Here is a 24,216-nt window from a genome sequence, read left to right on the forward strand (position 1 = left end):
GACAATGGTTTCATGGACGCCATTAGACTAGCTTTTAATTCCAGATTTATTAATTGAATTCAAATTCCACCTTCTGCTGTGGTGGGATTCGAACCCATGTCCTCAGAGGTCTCTGGATTACTAGTCCAGTGATAATACCTCTACGCCACCGCCTACCCCTTTATTTTATTTTATTTTATATTGTATCTCCACATTCTTCCTACCAAAATGAATCACCTCACACTTCTCTGCATTAAATTTCATCTGCCACTTGTCTGCCCATTCCATCAACCTATCTGTGTCCTTTTGAAGTTCTACGCCATCCTCCTCACAGTTCACAATGTTTCTAAGTGTTGTATCATCTGCAAATTTTGAAATTATGCCCTGTACACCAAGGTCTAGGTCATTAATCCATATCAGGATGAGCTAGGATCCTAACACCGACCCTTGGGGATCTCCACCACAAACCTTCCTCCAGTCCAAAAAACATCTATTAACCACTACTCTTTGTTTCCTGTCACTCAGCCAATTTTGTTTCTATGTTGCTACCATGCCTTTTATTCCATGAGCTATAACTTTGCTCACAAGTCTGTTGTGTGGCACATTATCAAATGCTTTTTGGAATTTTATGTCCACATCAACAGCATGACCCTGACCAACCTTCTCTGTTACCTCATCAAAAACTCCAGCAAGTTAGTTAAACATGATTTGCCCTTCGCAAATCCCTCCTGGCTTTCCCTAATTAACATACATTTGCTCAAGTGACTATTAATTTTGTCTGGAATTATCGTTCTGGAAGCTTCCCCACCTCTGAGGTTAAACTGACTAGCTTGTAGTTGGGCTTATCTTTACATCCCTTTTTGAACAAGGGTGTAAAATTTGCAATTCTCCAGTTCCTCTGGCACCACCCCTGAATGTAAGGAAGACTGGAAAATGATTGCCAATGCCTCTGCAATTTCCACTCTCACTTCCTTCAGTATCCTTGGATGCATCTCACCCGGTCCTGGTGCCTTATGACATTTAAGTACGGCCTGTCTAATACCTCCCTCTTTATCAATTTTTAGCCCATCCGGCATCTCAACTACCTCCTCTTTTGCTCTGACTTTGGCAGCAGCATCTTCATTGGTAAAGACAGATTTAGGCAGCACAGAGCAGACTGAGTATTCTAGAGATTACAACACCTGTTTGACTCGTATGGAGGTTAATAAGGGACGACTGAAGTTTGTGGTTAAGTGAATTAGAAAAGTCTTTTTTAGAAGTACATGGACTTCTATCTTTTCTAAATAGGGGCACAGAGAACCACAGCATCCACTTCTTTCACTCTGGCCTCTGGGTTAGAAGGTCATGGGTTCAAGCCTCCCTCCAGAGAATGAAACACATAATCTAGGCTGGCACTCTAGTACAGTACCGAGGGAGTGCTTCACTGTCGGAGGTGCCATCTTTTGGATGAGACGTTAAACTGAGGCCCTCTCTTCCCGCTCAGGTGGATGTACTAGATTCTTCCATGCTATTTGAAGAAAGACCGGGAATTAGAAGGATGCCAAAGAGAGGGTATGTAGGAGATTTATTATAATAAATTGTAATAATTATATATTAGGGTTCAGTGTTTGAGTAAAATACAAAGTTAGATGGGGAAGTTAACTGTGAGAGGATGGAAAGAGATTCCAAAGGGGTATTGACTGGTTAAGTGATGAGCAAGAAAGTGGCAGATGGAGTACAATGTGGGGAAATTTGTAATTATCCACTTTGGTAGGAAGAATGGAAAAGCAGAATTTTTTTTAAATGATGAGAGACGAGTAAATGTTAGTATTCAGAGGGATTTGGGCATCCTTGAAAGCTAACGTGCAGGTACAGCAAGCAATTAGGAAGGCAAATGATATGTTGGCCTTTATTGCAAGGGGGTTAGAGTATATGGCTTGATTTTAAGAGCCTGCCGTCGCTCTTGGTGGCGAGCCACACCTTACAGCCGCCGCAATCTCCTGCGTGGCGGCTCATTCAAATGGCTGGGGTGGTTCTCCCCTCTCCCCCTGAAATTTATCAAATAAAATTCTAACACCCATTTCCCACCCTCCAATAACAATTACATTAACATTTGCCCCCAGGACTGCAGAAAGTTTAACGTTCACCCCTTCCCACTATCCCCTACACTCATTACGTTTATTTGACCCAGTTTTTCTCTCCCCCCCCCCCCCTCCCCACCAGTGTCACGCCAGCTTTCTCCAGACAGGGAATTGAAGGTGTGACAGTGCTGGCCGCCACATTGAGGATCGCGGCAGGCCTGGAAGGTTCAAGGTAAGTTAATTTAAATTTATTCATCTCATTCATTTAAATATTGAAATTGAGGTCGCTGTTGCCAGGAGAATCGGGCTGGAATCTCCCGGTGTCAAGCTCCATGGCGGGCCTCTGCTGCAACCATCATCCGGTGGCCCCGCCACAGAGCCCGACGTCATGGGCTTGGTAAAATCCAGCCCTAAGAGTGCGCAAGTCTTGCTACAATTGTATAGGGCTTTGGTGAGAGCTCACCTGGAGTATTGTGTACGGCTTTGGTCTCCTTAGTTAAGACAGGATGCACAAGGGTTACAGCTGGAATCTAATCAAAGGGTGGCTGAAACTTTATTGTTGTGGTTTATAAACTCATCTGAGCCGGAAAATGAGATCTGTGTTGTTGTATCAGTCCATGCTGTCTTTAGTTTACCCCTTGGTTGTGGCTGATGTTGAATTCATTGGAGGCTGACGTCTACGCTGACGAACTGTGACTAGTTGGGACCTACGATTTATTGAGCGATGAACATCAGTTGATCAGAGAAACTGTACAGTCTACATATCTAATCGAGAGAAGAAAAGTACACGGGAGCAATTCAAGTTTGCTCTGTGTTTCAGGAGTTCAGATGACGCCAAATTCTTGAGAATGATGTTACTACGTCTTTTTTAACTTGTCCGGAGATTAGATTGGAAGCCTTGAAGTGATGGTAAATTCAGAGCAGGGGGATTGTTGGGTTTATCTGGGAACTGTGAGTGCTCTCAGTATCCTTGATGCTTGTTGACAGAAACAGTTGCTGGTTGTTGCATCATTACTGGGTGTTTAGTGAGAAAGTGATCAGTGTGCTGATAGTGGGTACCTGCCTAGTGGTTAGATGACAGTACCATTATCAGTGCATGGGTACACTATGCTCACTGGAGTATCAATACACCATCGGGTAATTCACACTTTAGTTCACATACTTTAATGTTGTGTTCCGCTCTTATTGCTTCGCATTACTCCCACCACCAGTGACACAGGTAGAATCAGCAACACTCCACCCTTTTTGAGGTCTGTTTTTGACTCAGTTTGTAGTGTTCCCATCTCTGGAACAGAAGGTTGTGTGTTCAAACCCCACTCCAGAACTTGAGCTCATAATCTTAGGTGCAGTATGGAGGGAGTGCTGTGTCTATTGTACTGTGATATTATTAGGGTGAGACGTAAACTGGGCATATTATTGTTTCATTCAGAAGAAAATGGGGTTGGTATCCTGAGCAGTTGAGTCTGTGGGTCAGTGAGAACTTGCGTTGTTACCAGATTGGGCACGTCACATTTTTGTGTTGTGTCTATTTGAACTTGTAAAAAAAAATGTAGTTTATAGTTTTTGCTTAAACTTTGACTGTGTCAGGAGAGGATATTTAGAACTAGGGTGAAATGTTGATAGGATCAATTTGAAGTGAGTGCGAATATTGCACCAGAAATGTAGTGAACTGTATTAATGGGTTTAGTGACTTTTTTTTCCATTCCTCCCCCTCCCCCCCCCCCCCCCCCCCCCCACAAATATATCGATTGCAATACTGCCATTTGAACTAAATTGGCAGGGGGATGGGAACCTGAGGGCAGTTTCAGAGCAGGGAACGGGAGGCAGAAAATTAGCAAGTGACTCTGAAAGACAGAAGAAGCAAAGGTTAAAAAGTATACAGCATGAGAATTTGGCAGCATTAAAAGATATTTATTTAAATGCAGGGAGTATAGCAAATAAAGCCGATGAGCTGAAGGCACAGATAGACACATGGTAGCATGATATCGTTGCTATAACGGAAACGTGGCTTAAAGAGGGGCAAAAATGGCAGCTCAATATCCCTGGTAGGATAGAGAGGGGGATAAAAAGGAGGGGGTGTAGCATTTTTGGTTAAAGAATCAATTACAGTTGTGAGGAGGGATGATATGCTAAATGAGTCATCAAATGAGGCCATATGGGTGGAGCTCAGAAATAAAAAAAGGGGCAGCCACACTACTAGGAGTGTACTATAGACCCCCCACATAGTGAGAGGGAGATAGAACAAATATGTAAGCAAATTTTTGAGTTCAAAAACTATAGGGCAATAATTGGGGATTTCAACTATCCAAATATCAACTGGGATACAAACAGTGTGAAAGGCACAGAGGGCACAAAATTCTTGAACTGCATTCAAGAAAACTGTATTAGCCAGTACGTAACAAACCCAACGAGAGGGGGCACAATTCTAGATTTAGTCTTAGGAAATGAAACTGGGCAAATGGATGAAGTAGCAGTGGGTGACCATTTTGGAGATAGTGACCATAATACAGTTAGATTTAGCATTATTATGGAAAAGGACAAAGATAGAACAGGAGTAAAAGTTCTAAATTGGGGGATGGCAAATTTTACAAAGCTGAGAGGTGATCTGGCGAAAGTGGACTGGATACAGCTACTTGAAGGAAAATCAGTGGCAAACCAGTGGGAGGCATTCAAAAATGAGATTCTACCGGCACAGTGTAGACATGTCCCCACAAAGGAAAAGGGTGTTACTGCAAAATCTAGTGCCCCTTGGTTATCTAGAAGCATACAGGGTAAGATAAAGCAGAAAAAGAAAGCTTATGACAGTCACAAAAAACTTGATACTTTAGAAAGCCTTGAGTATAGAAAGTGCAAGGGTGAAGTAAAAAAGGAAATCAGGAAAGCAAAAGGAGGGCATGAAAAAATATTGGCAGATAAAATCAAGGAAAGATGTTAAATCAGTTTTAAGAGCAAAAAGGAAAGGTAGGGCCTATCACAGATGTACAAGGTAACTTATGCGTTGATGCAAAGATGTGGGCAGGGTTCTTAATGAGTACCTTGTCTCTGTCTTCATAAAGGAGTGAGATGATGCAGACATTGTAGTTGAAGAGAAGTGTGAAATATTAGATACAATAAGCATAATAAGAGATGAAGTACTAGAGGGTCTGATATCCTTGAAAGTGGATTAATCACCAGGGCTGCATGGATTGTATCCCAGGCTGTTAAAGGAAGCCAGGGAGGAAATAGCGGATGCTCTGAGGATCATTTTCAAATCCTCACTAGATACAGGCGAGGTACCTGAGGATTGGAGGTCTACGAGCATTGTACCATTGTTTAAAAAGGGTGTGAGGGATAGGCCAAATAATTATAGGCTGGTCAGTCTGACCTCGAAGGTGGGCAAATTATTCTCATCAATTCTGAGAGATAGGATAAACTGTCACTTAGAAAGGCACGGGTTAATCAGGGATAGTCAGCATCAATTTGTTAAGGGAAGGTTGTGTCTTGCTAACTTAATTGAATTTTTTGAGGAAGTAACAAGAAGGATTGATGAGGGTCGTGCGGTGGATGTTGTCTACATGGATTTTAGTAAGGCTAGGTCCCACATGGCAGACTGGTCAGAAAGTAAAGGCCCATGGGATGTGGGGGAATGCAGTGGATTGGATCCAAATTGGCTCAGTGACCAGAAACAAAGGGTAATGATCAACGGATGTTTTGCGAATGAAAAGTGATTTCCAGTGGCGTTCCACAGGGCTCATTGTTGGGTCCCTTGCTGTTTGTGGTATATATTAATGATTTGGACTTAAATATGGGAGGTATGATTGGGAAATTTGCTGATGACACAAAAATTGGCCGTGTAGTTGATAGTGAAGAGGATAGCTGTAGACTCCTGAATGATATCAATGGTTTGGTTGAGTGGGTGGAAAAGTGGCAAATGGAATTAAATCCAGAGAAGTGTGAGGTAATGTACTTGGGGAGGGCAAATAAAGCGAGGGAATACATAATAAATGGGAGGATATTGAGAGGGGCAGAGGAAGTGAGAGACCTTAGAGTGCATGTTCACAGGTCCCTGAAGGTGGCAGGGCAGGTGGATAAAGTGGTGAAGAAGGCATATGGAATGCTTTCCTTTATTGGCCGAGGTATAGAATACAAAAACAGGGATGTATTGCTGGAACTGTATAAAACACTGGTTAGGCCTTAGCTGGAGTATTGTGTACAGTTCTGGTCACCACATTACAGAAAGGACATAATTGCTCTGGAGAGAGTACAGACTAAATTTACAAGAATGTTTCCAGGGCTTGAAAGTTGCAGCTATGAGGAAAGATTGGATAGGCAAGGGTTGTTTTCCTTGGAACAGAGGAGGCTGAGGGGTGACTTAATAGAGGTGTACAAAATTATGAGGGGCCTAGATAGAGTAGACAGGAAGGACCTGCTTCCCCTAGCGGAGAGGTCAATTACCAGGGGGCACAGATTTAAGGTAGAAGGATTAGAGGGGACATGAGGAAAAACTTTTTCACCCAGAGGGTGGTGGGTGTCTGGAATTCATTGCCCAGATCGGTGGTGGAGGCAGAAACCCTCAACTCATGTAGAAGGTACCTGGACCTGCACCTGAAGTGCTGTAACCTGCAAGGCTACGGAACAGGTGCTGGAAGGTGGGATTAGATTGGGTGGCTAGTTTTTTCAGCTGGTGCAGACACGATGGGCTGAATGGCTTCTTTGTATGTCGTAACTTTTCTTTGGTTCTATTTATAAACTCAAAATGCTGTCTTAATACAGCTCAAGTTTGAATGCACAAATTTATAATGACCACTGGCTTTCAGCTTAAATAGATAAATCTAGAATGGAAATGTGAATGCTTTCTGCTGGCAGCACTAGTTTTCTTTAGGACACTGATGCCTGAGAGTGAGTTACAAGCTGAGGTCTAATGAAAAGATTCAAATTACATCTTAAGCTGCATGAATACTGAAAGCGTTTTATAATCAACACAAGCCTTGTAATCACTGTGGTCTCTGCTTTTTTTTTTACACTGGAAGCTGGTTCTGCTTTGGGTGTTTGATAAGTGCAAGTCTTTTGAGCATGTCGTCTGTTCGCTGTGATGGTAATGGCACTGAAGGATAAATGATGCAATCATTCCTATCTGTCTGCTTGATGCCAGTGCATCTGTAGCAATGATTTACGCTTGCTCCCTTGCTCCTCGCACTATCACTGCTGGAGTACCTCAATATAACCTTGGCCTTTCCTTTTCCTTATCTACAGCTTCCATATGTACCCAGCTCTATCTCTCCACCATTCCTCTTGACCACCAATAACAACCTCTCTGCCATCAAGTCATGATGGATCACAATTTCCTTCAGCTGAACATCAGGCAGGCTGAAACAGTCATTTCTGCCCTTCCCTAAACTCTCTTCCCTTCATGCCACCTCTCTCCCCACCTGAGGTTGAACAAAACCCTGTGCAACCTCTCGTAGTGTTTGATCCTACACTAACTTGAATCTCCCACATCCTCTCTGTCACCAAGTCCACCCATGGTGCAGTGCTGACCCCCTCTGCTACATAAACTCTTGTCCATGCCCAGAATTGGCTAGTGTTCTATTCTTGTTGCGAACCTACCATCATCCACCCGAAGTGTTAAGTGATTAATTTTGGTAGGATGAATGAGGAGAGGCAATACGAACGAAATGGTACAATTTGAAAGGGAACGCAGGAACAGAGAGACCTGGGGTGGGTATATACAAATCCATGCAGGTGGCAGGACAAGTTGAGAAGCCTATTATTAGAGAACTATGGGATTCTGGCTTTATAAGCAGAGGCATGGAGTACAAAAACAAGGAAATTATACTAAACGTTTATAAAACCCTGTTTAAACTCGAGCTATAAGATTGTGGCCAATTCTGGGCATCACAATTTAGGAAGGATGTCAATACCTTGGAGTGGCTGCAGAAGAGGTTTACTAGAATATTACCAGGTATGAGAGACTTCAGTTATGTGGAAAGATTGGAGAAGCTGGGATTGTTCTCTTTAGAGCAGAGAAGGTTAAAGGGAGACTTAATAGAGGTGTACAAACTCTTGAATGTGTTTGAGAGAGTCATGAAAGAATAACAGTCCATTGTCACGAACCAGAGGGTACAGATTTAAGGTTATGGACAAAAGACCAGAGGAGACATGGGGAAACAATTTTTAAAATACATTCATGGTCAATTTTATGATCCCAGCTTTTATTTCCGTCTTTTTAAAAACTAAATTCAAATTCTCAAACTGGCAGGGAGGAACTTCAACTCACATTATCTGGATTATTAATCGAGGTCATTGGATGAGTAGTCCAGGAGTATAACCATGACACTCCCATACCCCCGAGTCCAGGAGTATAACCATGACACTCCCATACCCCCTAGTCCAGGAGTATAACCATGACACTCCCAAACCCCCTAGTCCAGGAGTATAACCATGACACTCCCATACTCCCTTTTCCAGGAGTATAACCATGACACTCCCATACTCCCTTTTCCAGGAGTATAACCATGACACTCCCAAACCCCCTTTTCCAGGAGTATAACCATGACACTCCCATACCCCCTAGTCCCGGAGAATAACCATGACACTCCCATACTCCCTAGTCCAGGAGTATAACCATGACACTCCCATACCCCCTAGTCCAGGAGTATAACCATGACACTCCCATACCCCCTAGTCCAGCAGTATAACCATGACACTCCCATACCCCCTAGTCCAGGAGTATAACCATGACACTCCCATACCCCCTAGTCCAGGAGTATAACCATGACACTCCCATACCCCCTAGTCCAGGAGTATAACCATGACACTCCCATACCCCCTAGTCCAGGAGTATAACCATGACACTCCCATACCCCCTAGTCCAGGAGTATAACCATGACACTCCCATACCCCCTAGTCCCGGAGTATAACCATGACACTCCCATAAACCCTAGTCCAGGAGTATAACCATGACACTCCCATACCCCCTAGTCCAGGAGTATAACCATGACACTCCCATACCCCCTAGTCCAGGAGGATAACCATGACACTCCCATTCTCCCTTTTCCAGGAGTATAACCATGACACTCCCATACTCCCTTTTCCAGGAGTATAACCATGACACTCCCAAACCCCCTAGTCCAGGAGTATAACCATGACACTCCCATACCCCCTAGTCCCGGAGTATAACCATGACACTCCCATACCCCCTAGTCCAGGAGTATAACCATGACACTCCCATACCCCCTAGTCCAGGAGTATAACCATGACACTCCCATACTCCCTAGTCCAGGAGTATAACCATGACACTCCCATACTCCCTAGTCCAGGAGTATAACCATGACACTCCCATACCCCCTAGTCCAGGAGTATAACCATGACACTCCCATAAACCCTAGTCCAGGAGAATAACCATGACACTCCCATACCCCCTAGTCCAGGAGTATAACCATGACACTCCCATACCCCCTAGTCCAGGAGTATAACCATGACACTCCCATAAACCCTAGTCCAGGAGTATAACCACGACACTCCCATACCCCCTAGTCCAGGAGTATAACCATGACACTCCCATACCCCCTAGTCCAGGAGGATAACCATGACACTCCCATTCTCCCTTTTCCAGGAGTATAACCATGACACTCCCATACTCCCTTTTCCAGGAGTATAACCATGACACTCCCAAACCCCCTAGTCCAGGAGTATAACCATGACACTCCCATACCCCCTAGTCCCGGAGTATAACCATGACACTCCCATACCCCCTAGTCCAGGAGTATAACCATGACACTCCCATACCCCCGAGTCCAGGAGGATAACCATGACACTCCCATACCCCCGAGTCCAGGAGGATAACCATGACACTCCCATACCCCCTAGTCCAGGAGGATAACCATGACACTCCCATACCCCCTAGTCCAGGAGGATAACCATGACACTCCCATACCCCCTAGTCCAGGAGGATAACCATTACACTCCCATACCCCCTAGTCCAGGAATATAACCATGACACTCCCAAACCCCCTAGTCCCGGAGGATAACCATGACACTCCCATACCCCCTAGTCCAGGAGGATAACCATGACACTCCCATACCCCCTAGTCCAGGAGGATAACCATGACACTCCCATACCCCCTAGTCCAGGAGGATAACCATGACACTCCCATACCCCCTAGTCCAGGAATATAACCATGACACTCCCAAACCCCCTAGTCCCGGAGGATAACCATGACACTCCCATACCCCCTAGTCCAGGAGTATAACCATGACACTCCCATACCCCCTAGTCCCGGAGGATAACCATGACACTCCCATACCCCCTAGTCCCGGAGTATAACCATGACACTCCCATACCCCCTAGTCCAGGAGTATAACCATGACACTCCCATACCCCCTAGTCCAGGAGTATAACCATGACACTCCCATACTCCCTTTTCCAGGAGTATAACCATGACACTCCCATACTCCCTTTTCCAGGAGTATAACCATGACACTCCCATACCCCCTAGTCCCGGAGTATAACCATGACACTCCCATACCCCCTAGTCCAGGAGTATAACCATGACACTCCCATACTCCCTTTTCCAGGAGTATAACCATGACACTCCCATACCCCCTAGTCCAGGAGGATAACCATGACACTCCCATACCCCCTAGTCCCGGAGTATAACCATGACATTCCCATACCCCCTAGTCCAGGAGTATAACCATGACACTCCCATACTCCCTTTTCCAGGAGTATAACCATGACACTCCCAAACCCCCTAGTCCAGGAGTATAACCATGACACTCCCATACTCCCTTTTCCAGGAGTATAACCATGACACTCCCAAACCCCCTAGTCCAGGAGTATAACCATGACACTCCCATACTCCCTTTTCCAGGAGTATAACCATGTCACTCCCAAACCCCCTAGTCCAGGAGTATAACCATGACACTCCCATACTCCCTTTTCCAGGAGTATAACCATGACACTCCCATACCCCCTAGTCCAGGAGTATAACCATGACACTCCCATACCCCCTAGTCCAGGAGTATAACCATGACACTCCCATACTCCCTTTTCCAGGAGTATAACCATGACACTCCCATACTCCCTTTTCCAGGAGTATAACCATGACACTCCCATACCCCCTAGTCCAGGAGTATAACCATGACACTCCCATACTCCCTTTTCCAGGAGTATAACCATGACACTCCCAAACCCCCTAGTCCAGGAGTATAACCATGACACTCCCATACCCCCTAGTCCAGGAGTATAACCATGACACTCCCATACTCCCTTTTCCAGGAGTATAACCATGACACTCCCATACCCCCTAGTCCCGGAGTATAACCATGACACTCCCATACCCCCTAGTCCCGGAGGATAACCATGACACTCCCATACCCCCCAGTCCAGGAGTATAACCATGACACTCCCATACTCCCTTTTCCAGGAGTATAACCATGACACTCCCATACCCCCTAGTCCCGGAGTATAACCATGACACTCCCATACCCCCTAGTCCAGGAGTATAACCATGACACTCCCATACTCCCTTTTCCAGGAGTATAACCATGACACTCCCATACCCCCTAGTCCCGGAGTATAACCATGACACTCCCATACCCCCTAGTCCAGGAGTATAACCATGACACTCCCATACTCCCTTTTCCAGGAGTATAACCATGACACTCCCATACCCCCTAGTCCAGGAGGATAACCATGACACTCCCATACCCCCTAGTCCCGGAGTATAACCATGACATTCCCATACCCCCTCGTCCAGGAGTATAACCATGACACTCCCATACCCCCTAGTCCAGGAGTATAACCATGACACTCCCAAACCCCCTAGTCCAGGAGTATAACCATGACACTCCCATACTCCCTTTTCCAGGAGTATAACCATGACACTCCCATACTCCCTTTTCCAGGAGTATAACCATGACACTCCCAAACCCCCTAGTCCAGGAGTATAACCATGACACTCCCATACTCCCTTTTCCAGGAGTATAACCATGACACTCCCAAACCCCCTAGTCCAGGAGTATAACCATGACACTCCCAAACCCCCTAGTCCAGGAGTATAACCATGACACTCCCATACTCCCTTTTCCAGGAGTATAACCATGACACTCCCATACCCCCTAGTCCAGGAGTATAACCATGACACTCCCATACCCCCTAGTCCAGGAGTATAACCATGACACTCCCAAACCCCCTAGTCCAGGAGTATAACCATGACACTCCCATACTCCCTTTTCCAGGAGTATAACCATGACACTCCCTTACCCCCTAGTCCAGGAGTATAACCATGACACTCCCACACCCCCTAGTCCAGGAGTATAACCATGACACTCCCATACCCCCTAGTCCAGGAGTATAACCATGACACTCCCACACCCCCTAGTCCAGGAGTATAACCATGACACTCCCATACCCCCTAGTCCAGGAGTATAACCATGACACTCCCACACCCCCTAGTCCAGGAGTATAACCATGACACTCCCATACCCCCTAATCCAGGAGTATAACCATGACACTCCCATACCCCCTAGTCCAGGAGTATAACCATGACACTCCCATACCCCCTAGTCCCGGAGTATAACCATGACACTCCCATACCCCCTAGTCCCGGAGTATAACCATGACACTCCCATACCCCCTAGTCCAGGAGTATAACCATGACACTCCCATACCCCCTAGTCCCGGAGCATAACCATGACACTCCCATACCCCCTAGTCCCGGAGTATAACCATGACACTCCCATACCCCCTAGTCCCGGAGTATAACCATGACACTCCCATACCCCCTAGTCCAGGAGGATAACCATGACACTCCCATACCCCCTAGTCCAGGAGGATAACCATGACACTCCCATACCCCCTAGTCCCGGAGTATAACCATGACACTCCCATACCCCCTAGTCCCGGAGTATAACCATGACACTCCCATACCCCCTAGTCCAGGAGGATAACCATGACACTCCCATACCCCCTAGTCCAGGAGTATAACCATGACACTCCCATACCCCCTAGTCCAGGAGGATAACCATGACACTCCCATACTCCCTAGTCCAGGAGTATAACCATGACACTCCCATACCCCCTAGTCCAGGAGGATAACCATGACACTCCCATACCCCCTAGTCCCGGAGTATAACCATGACACTCCCATACCCCCTAGTCCAGGAGTATAACCATGACACTCCCATACCCCCTAATCCAGGAGTATAACCATGACACTCCCATACCCCCTAGTCCCGGAGCATAACCATGACACTCCCATACCCCCTCGTCCCGGAGTATAACCATGACACTCCCATACCCCCTAGTCCCGGAGTATAGCCATGACACTCCCATACCCCCTAGTCCCGGAGTATAACCATGACACTCCCATACCCCCTAGTCCAGGAGGATAACCATGACACTCCCATACCCCCTAGTCCAGGAGGATAACCATGACACTCCCATACCCCCTAGTCCAGGAGTATAACCATGACACTCCCATACCCCCTAATCCAGGAGTATAACCATGACACTCCCATACCCCCTAGTCCAGGAGGATAACCATGACACTCCCATACCCCCTAGTCCCGGAGTATAACAATGACACTCCCATACCCCCTAGTCCCGGAGTATAACCATGACACTCCCATATCCCCTAGTCCCGGAGTATAACCATGACACTCCCATACCCCCTAGTCCAGGAGTATAACCATGACACTCCCATACCCCCTAGTTCAGGAGGATAACCATGATACCCCCTAGTCCAGGAGTATAACCATGACACTCCCATACCCCCTAGTGCAGGAGTATAACCATGACACTCCCATACCCCCTAGTGCAGGAGTATAACCATGACACTCCCATACCCCCTAGTCCAGGAGTATAACCATGACACTCCCATACCCCCTAGTCCAGGAGTATAACCATGACACTCCCAAACCCCCTAGTCCAGGAGTATAACCATGACACTCCCAAACCCCCTAGTCCAGGAGTATAACCATGACACTCCCATACCCCCTAGTCCCGGAGTATAACCATGACACTCCCATACCCCCTAGTCCAGGAGTATAACCATGACACTCCCATACCCCCTAGTCCAGGAGTATAACCATGACACTCCCATACCCCCTAGTCCAGGAGTATAACCATGACACTCCCATACCCCCTAGTCCAGGAGTATAACCATGACACTCCCATACCCCCTAGTCCAGGAGTATAACCATGACACTCCCATACCCCCTAGTCCAGGAGTATAACCATACACTCCCATACCCCCTAGTCCAGGAGTATAACCATGACACTCCCATACCCCCTAGTCCAGGAGTATAACCATGACACTCCCATACCCCCTAGTCCAGGAGTATAACCATACACTCCCATACCCCCTAGTCCAGGAGTATAACCATGACACTCCCATACTCCCTTTTCCAGGAGTATAACCATGACACTCCCATACCCCCTAGTCCAGGAGTATAACCATGACACTCCCATACCCCCTAGTCCAGGAGTATAACCATGACACTCCCATACTCCCTTTTCCAGGAGTATAACCATGACACTCCCATACTCCCTTTTCCAGGAGTATAACCATGACACTCCCATACCCCCTAGTCCAGGAGTATAACCATGACACTCCCATACTCCCTTTTCCAGGAGTATAACCATGACACTCCCATACTCCCTAGTCCAGGAGTATAACCATGACACTCCCAAACCCCCTAGTCCAGGAGTATAACCATGACACTCCCATACTCCCTTTTCCAGGAGTATAACCATGACACTCCCATACTCCCTTTTCCAGGAGTATAACCATGACACTCCCAAACCCCCTAGTCCAGGAGTATAACCATGACACTCCCATACTCCCTTTTCCAGGAGTATAACCATGACACTCCCATACTCCCTTTTCCAGGAGTATAACCATGACACTCCCATACTCCCTTTTCCAGGAGTATAACCATGACACTCCCAAACCCCCTAGTCCAGGAGTATAACCATGACACTCCCAAACCCCCTAGTCCAGGAGTATAACCATGACACTCCCATACTCCCTTTTCCAGGAGTATAACCATGACACTCCCATACTCCCTTTTCCAGGAGTATAACCATGACACTCCCATACCCCCTAGTCCAGGAGTATAACCATGACACTCCCATACCCCCTAGTCCAGGAGTATAACCATGACACTCCCAAACCCCCTAGTCCAGGAGTATAACCATGACACTCCCATACTCCCTTTTCCAGGAGTATAACCATGACACTCCCTTACCCCCTAGTCCAGGAGTATAACCATGACACTCCCACACCCCCTAGTCCAGGAGTATAACCATGACACTCCCATACCCCCTAGTCCAGGAGTATAACCATGACACTCCCACACCCCCTAGTCCAGGAGTATAACCATGACACTCCCATACCCCCTAGTCCAGGAGTATAACCATGACACTCCCACACCCCCTAGTCCAGGAGTATAACCATGACACTCCCATACCCCCTAATCCAGGAGTATAACCATGACACTCCCATACCCCCTAGTCCAGGAGTATAACCATGACACTCCCATACCCCCTAGTCCCGGAGTATAACCATGACACTCCCATACCCCCTAGTCCCGGAGTATAACCATGACACTCCCATACCCCCTAGTCCAGGAGTATAACCATGACACTCCCATACCCCCTAGTCCCGGAGCATAACCATGACACTCCCATACCCCCTAGTCCCGGAGTATAACCATGACACTCCCATACCCCCTAGTCCCGGAGTATAACCATGACACTCCCATACCCCCTAGTCCAGGAGGATAACCATGACACTCCCATACCCCCTAGTCCAGGAGGATAACCATGACACTCCCATACCCCCTAGTCCCGGAGTATAACCATGACACTCCCATACCCCCTAGTCCCGGAGTATAACCATGACACTCCCATACCCCCTAGTCCAGGAGGATAACCATGACACTCCCATACCCCCTAGTCCAGGAGTATAACCATGACACTCCCATACCCCCTAGTCCAGGAGGATAACCATGACACTCCCATACCCCCTAGTCCAGGAGTATAACCATGACACTCCCATACCCCCTAGTCCAGGAGGATAACCATGACACTCCCATACCCCCTAGTCCCGGAGTATAACCATGACACTCCCATACCCCCTAGTCCAGGAGTATAACCATGACACTCCCATACCCCCTAGTCCCGGAGCATAACCATGACACTCCCATACCCCCTAGTCCCGGAGTATAACCATGACACTCCCATACCCCCTCGTCCCGGAGTATAACCATGACACTCCCATACCCCCTAGTCCCGGAGTATAGCCATGACACTCCCATACCCCCTAGTCCCGGAGTATAACCATGACACTCCCAAACCCCCTAGTCCAGGAGTATAACCATGACACTCCCATACCCCCTAGTCCAGGAGGATAACCATGACACTCCCATACCCCCTAGTCCAGGAGTATAACCATGACACTCCCATACCCCCTAGTCCAGGAGGATAACCATGACACTCCCATACCCCCTAGTCCAGGAGTATAACCATGACACTCCCATACCCCCTAGTCCAGGAGTATAACCATGACACTCCCATACCCCCTAATCCAGGAGTATAACCATGACACTCCCATACCCCCTAGTCCAGGAGGATAACCATGACACTCCCATACCCCCTAGTCCCGGAGTATAACAATGACACTCCCATACCCCCTAGTCCCGGAGTATAACCATGACACTCCCATATCCCCTAGTCCCGGAGTATAACCATGACACTCCCATACCCCCTAGTCCAGGAGTATAACCATGACACTCCCATACCCCCTAGTTCAGGAGGATAACCATGATACCCCCTAGTCCAGGAGTATAACCATGACACTCCCATACCCCCTAGTGCAGGAGTATAACCATGACACTCCCATACCCCCTAGTCCAGGAGTATAACCATGACACTCCCATACCCCCTAGTCCAGGAGTATAACCATGACACTCCCAAACCCCCTAGTCCAGGAGTATAACCATGACACTCCCAAACCCCCTAGTCCAGGAGTATAACCATGACACTCCCATACCCCCTAGTCCAGGAGTATAACCATGACACTCCCATACCCCCTAGTCCCGGAGTATAACCATGACACTCCCATACCCCCTAGTCCAGGAGTATAACCATGACACTCCCAAACCCCCTAGTCCAGGAGTATAACCATGACACTCCCATACCCCCTAGTCCCGGAGTATAACCATGACACTCCCATACCCCCTAGTCCAGGAGTATAACCATGACACTCCCATACCCCCTAGTCCAGGAGTATAACCATGACACTCCCATACCCCCTAGTCCAGGAGTATAACCATGACACTCCCATACCCCCTAGTCCAGGAGTATAACCATGACACTCCCATACCCCCTAGTCCAGGAGTATAACCATGACACTCCCATACCCCCTAGTCCAGGAGTATAACCATACACTCCCATACCCCCTAGTCCAGGAGTATAACCATGACACTCCCATACCCCCTAGTCCAGGAGTATAACCATGACACTCCCATACCCCCTAGTCCAGGAGTATAACCATACACTCCCATACCCCCTAGTCCAGGAGTATAACCATGACACTCCCATACTCCCTTTTCCAGGAGTATAACCATGACACTCCCATACCCCCTAGTCCAGGAGTATAACCATGACACTCCCATACCCCCTAGTCCTGGAGTATAACCATGACACTCCCATACTCCCTTTTCCAGGAGTATAACCATGACACTCCCATACTCCCTTTTCCAGGAGTATAACCATGACACTCCCATACCCCCTAGTCCAGGAGTATAACCATGACACTCCCATACTCCCTTTTCCAGGAGTATAACCATGACACTCCCATACTCCCTAGTCCAGGAGTATAACCATGACACTCCCATACTCCCTTTTCCAGGAGTATAACCATGACACTCCCATACCCCCTAGTCCAGGAGTATAACCATGACACTCCCATACCCCCTAGTCCTGGAGTATAACCATGACACTCCCATACTCCCTTTTCCAGGAGTATAACCATGACACTCCCATACTCCCTTTTCCAGGAGTATAACCATGACACTCCCATACCCCCTAGTCCAGGAGTATAACCATGACACTCCCATACTCCCTTTTCCAGGAGTATAACCATGACACTCCCATACTCCCTAGTCCAGGAGTATAACCATGACACTCCCATACTCCCTTTTCCAGGAGTATAACCATGACACTCCCATACCCCCTAGTCCAGGAGTATAACCATGACACTCCCATACCCCCTAGTCCAGGAGTATAACCATGACACTCCCATACTCCCTTTTCCAGGAGTATAACCATGACACTCCCATACTCCCTAGTCCAGGAGTATAACCATGACACTCCCATACTCCCTTTTCCAGGAGTATAACCATGACACTCCCATACTCCCTTTTCCAGGAGTATAACCATGACACTCCCATACCCCCTAGTCCAGGAGTATAACCATGACACTCCCATACTCCCTTTTCCAGGAGTATAACCATGACACTCCCATACTCCCTTTTCCAGGAGTATAACCATGACACTCCCATACCCCCTAGTCCAGGAGTATAACCATGACACTCCCATACCCCCTAGTCCTGGAGTATAACCATGACACTCCCATACTCCCTTTTCCAGGAGTATAACCATGACACTCCCATACTCCCTTTTCCAGGAGTATAACCATGACACTCCCATACCCCCTAGTCCAGGAGTATAACCATGACACTCCCATACTCCCTTTTCCAGGAGTATAACCATGACACTCCCAAACCCCCTAGTCCAGGAGTATAACCATGACACTCCCATACCCCCTAGTCCAGGAGTATAACCATGACACTCCCATACTCCCTTTTCCAGGAGTATAACCATGACACTCCCATACTCCCTTTTCCAGGAGTATAACCATGACACTCCCATACCCCCTAGTCCAGGAGTATAACCATGACACTCCCATACTCCCTTTTCCAGGAGTATAACCATGACACTCCCATACTCCCTTTTCCAGGAGTATAACCATGACACTCCCATACTCCCTTTTCCAGGAGTATAACCATGACACTCCCATACCCCCTAGTCCAGGAGTATAACCATGACACTCCCATACCCCCTAGTCCAGGAGTATAACCATGACACTCCCATACCCCCTAGTCCAGGAGTATAACCATGACACTCCCATACCCCCTAGTCCAGGAGTATAACCATGACACTCCCATACCCCCTAGTCCAGGAGTATAACCATGACACTCCCATACTCCCTTTTCCAGGAGTATAACCATGACACTCCCATACCCCCTAGTCCAGGAGTATAACCATGACACTCCCATACCCCCTAGTCCAGGAGTATAACCATGACACTCCCATACCCCCTAGTCCAGGAGTATAACCATGACACTCCCATACCCCCTAGTCCAGGAGTATAACCATGACACTCCCATACCCCCTAGTCCAGGAGTATAACCATGACACTCCCATACTCCCTTTTCCAGGAGTATAACCATGACACTCCCATACCCCCTAGTCCAGGAGTATAACCATGACACTCCCATACCCCCTCGTCCAGGAGTATAACCATGACACTCTTGAAAATCATGGGCACACTCTATTGCTCTCTCTTGTAGGATTGTCCATCTGTGTTTACTCACATGCTGGTCCTCGCTTGTAAATGCTCAATTTTTCACAGCAAAAAGTTGAGAGGACAGGCTGGCTTTAGCTGCTGCTTTTTAAAAAAAAAAGCTTATTGTGAAAGTTTAATTTGTTGTCTCTGCATTCGGTGGAAAGCTGAAGCAGTCTTAGCCCGTCTGTTCAAGCAGTCAAGCACTTCTGATTGGGTGAGAGGGGAACCACACCACAAGGAATGGAACTGAGCTGCACTGACCTTTGAAGATCCCAGTTTGTGCTGAGTTATCTGATCTGGGTCAGGACGATTGTTGGGGTGTTTCAGTTTGTCACAGTGCCCTTGTGGTAGGGAGGGGACAGATCAGACAGGATTCCAGCTCTTGTTTATGACTCCTGCTAGACAGTCCACCTCTGGGCATTGGGTGCGAACAGGATTGGGCTTGACTGACATTCATAGCCTAGGCTCGCATTTGGGTGGAGAACCAGAAACTCGCCATTCATATCCTCAGACCCTGTCAACCTTGCCATCTCTCAAGCCGCCCTGTACTACCATTGATAGTTAGCACTGGCATTCTCCTCCAATCCCACCATTCATATACCCTGGCGTGCGGGCGGACTTTCCCTTGGCTCCCCACAAGTTCACTCTCAAACCCCCTGCCCTCTGGGCTGCCTTGTAGCATATTGCATATTGTTGAACTCATCAAACTCAAGCTATTCAGGCTTGATTTTGACCTTCCCAACAAATCCACCACTGTCGTCTAGCTGTACTCTTTCCTCTGGTAGAGAGCCCATCCCCACTCCCTTATGTCAGAATTATGTGAGCTCAAGTATACCTAGTGCACAACTGGTCTAATCAACTCAAAACCTTGTTTCTACCATGTCAAGCAGTACCATGCCCATTCTGCTCCTGGGTCAAAATCACCAGCAACTTCAGCATCACCTGCAGGGCAAGAACAATCTCTGGCTGTGTCTCACAATGAGCTGCCTTTAGCCCCTTTCTTCAGGCCCCACCGGACTCTGATTCTAAGTGGCTGTCACGTTGTCTGACTTGTGACTCCTGGATAATCAGAGAATTGTGCGTGTTTCAGACTAGTCCCTATTTGATTCCATTGTCTAATAGAGGTGATTCACATACAGAGGCATTGCACACTGGCTGGGTGAAGCTGAGTCCAGTGTATGTAAACAGCTTGGCTTTTTTTACAGTATATTGGTGCAAAAACTGCAGTATAGCTGAACTGTTTACTCCACGAGTTACTAGGTCATGAGTGAGTTGTTGTCATTCCCACGAGTAATGTGATATAAATCCTATTTCTTGGTTCCCGAGGAAGTTCAGTAACTTTCATGATACAAGTTTTCTGAAGGTCAAATTCTGAAAATCTCAGACAAGTAATATGGCCTCAGAAAGGTGAAAGATTGAAGCTTTTATTCTTTAGTTAGGTAGAACATTTTTAAGGTGTGTGCATGCATAATTATTGAGTTTGCTGTATGTGGAGATTTAAAGTAGCTTTTGTTAGCTGTTCATTTCAAATGTTGGTTATGTGAGTCAAACTAGAGGGATGACAAATTTTACTGAATTTGTGGCAGGAAATGGTTAAGTTTCACTGTTAGCAAAAGCTGATGACTATTTCTTTACATTAAAAGTTTTTTAAGTTTCCAAGCACTTGTGCCATCTGGTAAGTTTTTAAACTTGCTTGCTTATTGGGTTAATGCAGTGATTGGGACAGTATAAGACTATCCTGCAAAGATTCTCCTCCTCTTCCCCCGTGAGCTCGGAAGAGTTTTGCTCCTGAATGGTACCAGAATAACTGTCATGATCTAAAACTAGTTCCCATCAGTGTCAACGATAGCCTATTACATTGAAAAGTAGTTATGACCTGGAATGCACTTCCTGAAGCAGAATCAATAGTAACTTTCAAAAGGGAATTGGATAAAGGGGAACATTTGCAGGGCTATGGGGAAAGAGCAGGGGAAATGGGACTAATTGGATAGCTGAGAGCCAGCACAGACATGATGGGCCAAATGACCTCCTTCTGTGCTCTATTATTCTATGATACTATGAACAGTTCACCTTGGGAGTAGTTACTGTCAAGAGAGCCTCTTCTCATTAACTTACATTGATGACAGACTTTAAAACACAAGTGTTTAGCTGTTGAAAAGCATTGGAAGGGGTGAGGCCTCCAGAACAGGGGTCATAATCCTACTCTTCTGTAACCTGGCATCCTGTGACTACTTTGATGGAGCAACGAGGGTGATGCTGAGTTGCTGCAGGCTCACCAAACAAGAAGGAGCTTCACAAGAGCCTTCCTTAGGGCACTGTGAATGTAGGAAAAACACATCTGGTTCAAACAAACTAAAAGAAGCTCAACATTAGCTTTAAAAAATTCTAACAAAAGCAAATGGATCCTTCCCAACCTGGAATCTAAGAGTTAAATGCAGAAATCGCTCTGTGTTGTCACTGGGATTTCATTAAAGCATAACCCGGAATGCAATATGTTTGCACACTGTTCTGATGAACAGTGCAAAGCTACCCAGCAGTATAATTCTAGATCCTGCCATTCCAAATGTGGGTTGTGTCTAAAGAGTGTATTTTGAGCTGTGTAACATGAGAGTGAAGTAACAGTGGTACAGGCCTATCAGTGGTGATGGGAACAGTGCGATTCCTAGATATAATGTGAGTCTTTGGAATTCTCTTCCTCAGAAGGCAGTGGAAGCAGAATCTTTGAATATTTTTAAGGCAGAGGTAGATAGATTCTTGATAAGCAAGCGGGTGGAAGGTTATCGGGAGTAGGTGGAAATGTGGAGTAATCAGTTCAGCCATGAACTTATTGAATGGTGGAGCAGGTTCGAAGGGCCGAGTGGCCTACTCCTGCTCCTAATTCGTATGTTCATATGTATTACTTCATAGATATTAGTGTGCAGCCAAATCATTGCACTTATTGTGACATGAGGAAGTGGGTGAGTCCACTGGGCGTATTAATGACTATGCTGCTGGTAATATGTACAGCAGAGCTAAAGTGCTCCCCTAGCCAAGCTGTTCCAAGTCAGCTGTGGCACTGGTATCTGTCCTACTCTGTGGAAGAATTCCCAGGTATGTCCTATCCACAGGAAAACAGGAAACACATAGGGCAGCAATGGGCCTGGTTATCGGCCCAATCATCAGTAAAGTAATGGAAGGAGTCATCAGTAAGAAAATCCATTAAAACTTTCTCACCAAGAACCTGCTCACTCGGCTGGACTGGATCCAGACATTGACCCAAGATGTGACAATAGCTGCCCATCACATCCAGACAGCTATTGACCGAGTATGGCATCAAGGAGCCTTAGCAAAACAGAGATCAATGGGGGTCAAAGGGAAATCCCTCCAACGGCTGGAGTAATACCTGATGCGAAGCACGATGGCTGAGCTGTGGAAGGTCAGACATCAAACCCCTGAGGGAGGTGTCCTCAGCCCAACCATCTTCAGCTCCTTCATTAATGCTCTTCACTTTGCTATAGGTCAGGAGTGGGGATGTTCGCTCACAACTCAACAGTGTCCAGTTCCACTCACAACTCCTCTGATAACGACACAACCCATGGCAGCCTGCAGGGGACCTGGATAATGTTCATACATAGACTAATAAAGAAATACAACAGTAGGAAGCCAGACTCAGTGAACATGTGTCTCCAGTCTTTAGATTTTCTGTGTTTCGATAAATTTTCGAAGTGGTGCAGGGGGTGAAAACTGGGCTATAGTATACACTGTGTCTGGGGGAGGTGGACACTGGGCTGCAGTGTACACTGTCTGGGGGAGGTGGACACTAGGCTGTAGTATACACTGTCTGGGGCAGGTGGACACTGGGCTGTAGTGTACACTGTGTCTGGGGGAGGTGGACACTGGGCTGCAGTGTACACTGTGTCTGGGGGAGGTGGACACTGGGCTGCAGTGTACACTGTGTCTGGGGGAGGTGGACACTGGGCTGCAGTGTACACTGTGTCTGGGGGAGGTGGACACTGGGCTGCAGTGTACACTGTCTGGGGGAGGTGGACACTGGGCTGCAGTATACACTATCTGGGGGAGGTGGACATTGGGCTGTAGTGTACACTGTGTCTGGGGGAGGTGGACACTGGGATATAGTGTACACTGTGGGGGAGGTGGACACTGGGCTGTAGAGTACACTGTATCTGGGGGAGGTAGATACTGGGTTGTAGTATACACTGTCTGGGGGAGGTGGACAGTGGGCTATAGTGTACACTGTGTCTGGGGGAGGTGACACTGGGCTGTAGTATACAATGTGTCTGGGGGAGGTGGGCACTGGGCTGTAGTGTACACTGTGTCTGGGGGAGGTGGGCACTGGGCTGTAGTGTACACTGTGTCTGGGGGAGGTGGGCACTGGGCTATAGTATACACTGTGTCTGGGGGAGGTGGACACTGGGCTGCAGTGTACACTGTGTCTGGGGGAGGTGGGCACTGGGCTGTGGTGTACACTGTGTCTGGGGGAGGTGGGCACTGGGCTGCAGTATACACTGTGTCTGGGGGAGGTGGACATTGGGCTGTAGTGTACACTGTCTGGGGGAGGT

The 24,216-nt window shown here is 47.3% G+C and overlaps 1 protein-coding gene across 7 annotated transcripts in view; it reads left to right on the forward strand.

The window, feature by feature from the left end:
• cebpg (CCAAT enhancer binding protein gamma) overlaps positions 1-24,216 on the forward strand; it is a 54,580-nt gene that overhangs the window by 10,371 nt on the left and 19,993 nt on the right. For 2 of the 7 annotated variants that reach the window (XM_068049020.1, XM_068049019.1), the window contains exons 2-3: positions 1,463-1,530; positions 2,182-2,271. The exons of 2 other annotated variants lie outside the window; for them this stretch is intronic. The gene's annotated coding sequence lies outside the window, so the exon portion shown is untranslated. The remainder of the gene's footprint in view (positions 1-1,462; positions 1,531-2,181; positions 2,272-24,216) is intronic. 3 more of the 7 variants (XM_068049024.1, XM_068049022.1, XM_068049021.1) reach the window with 2 other exon arrangements.

This window comes from Heterodontus francisci, chromosome 17, assembly GCF_036365525.1.
Source record: "Heterodontus francisci isolate sHetFra1 chromosome 17, sHetFra1.hap1, whole genome shotgun sequence".
NCBI lineage: Eukaryota > Metazoa > Chordata > Chondrichthyes > Heterodontiformes > Heterodontidae > Heterodontus > Heterodontus francisci.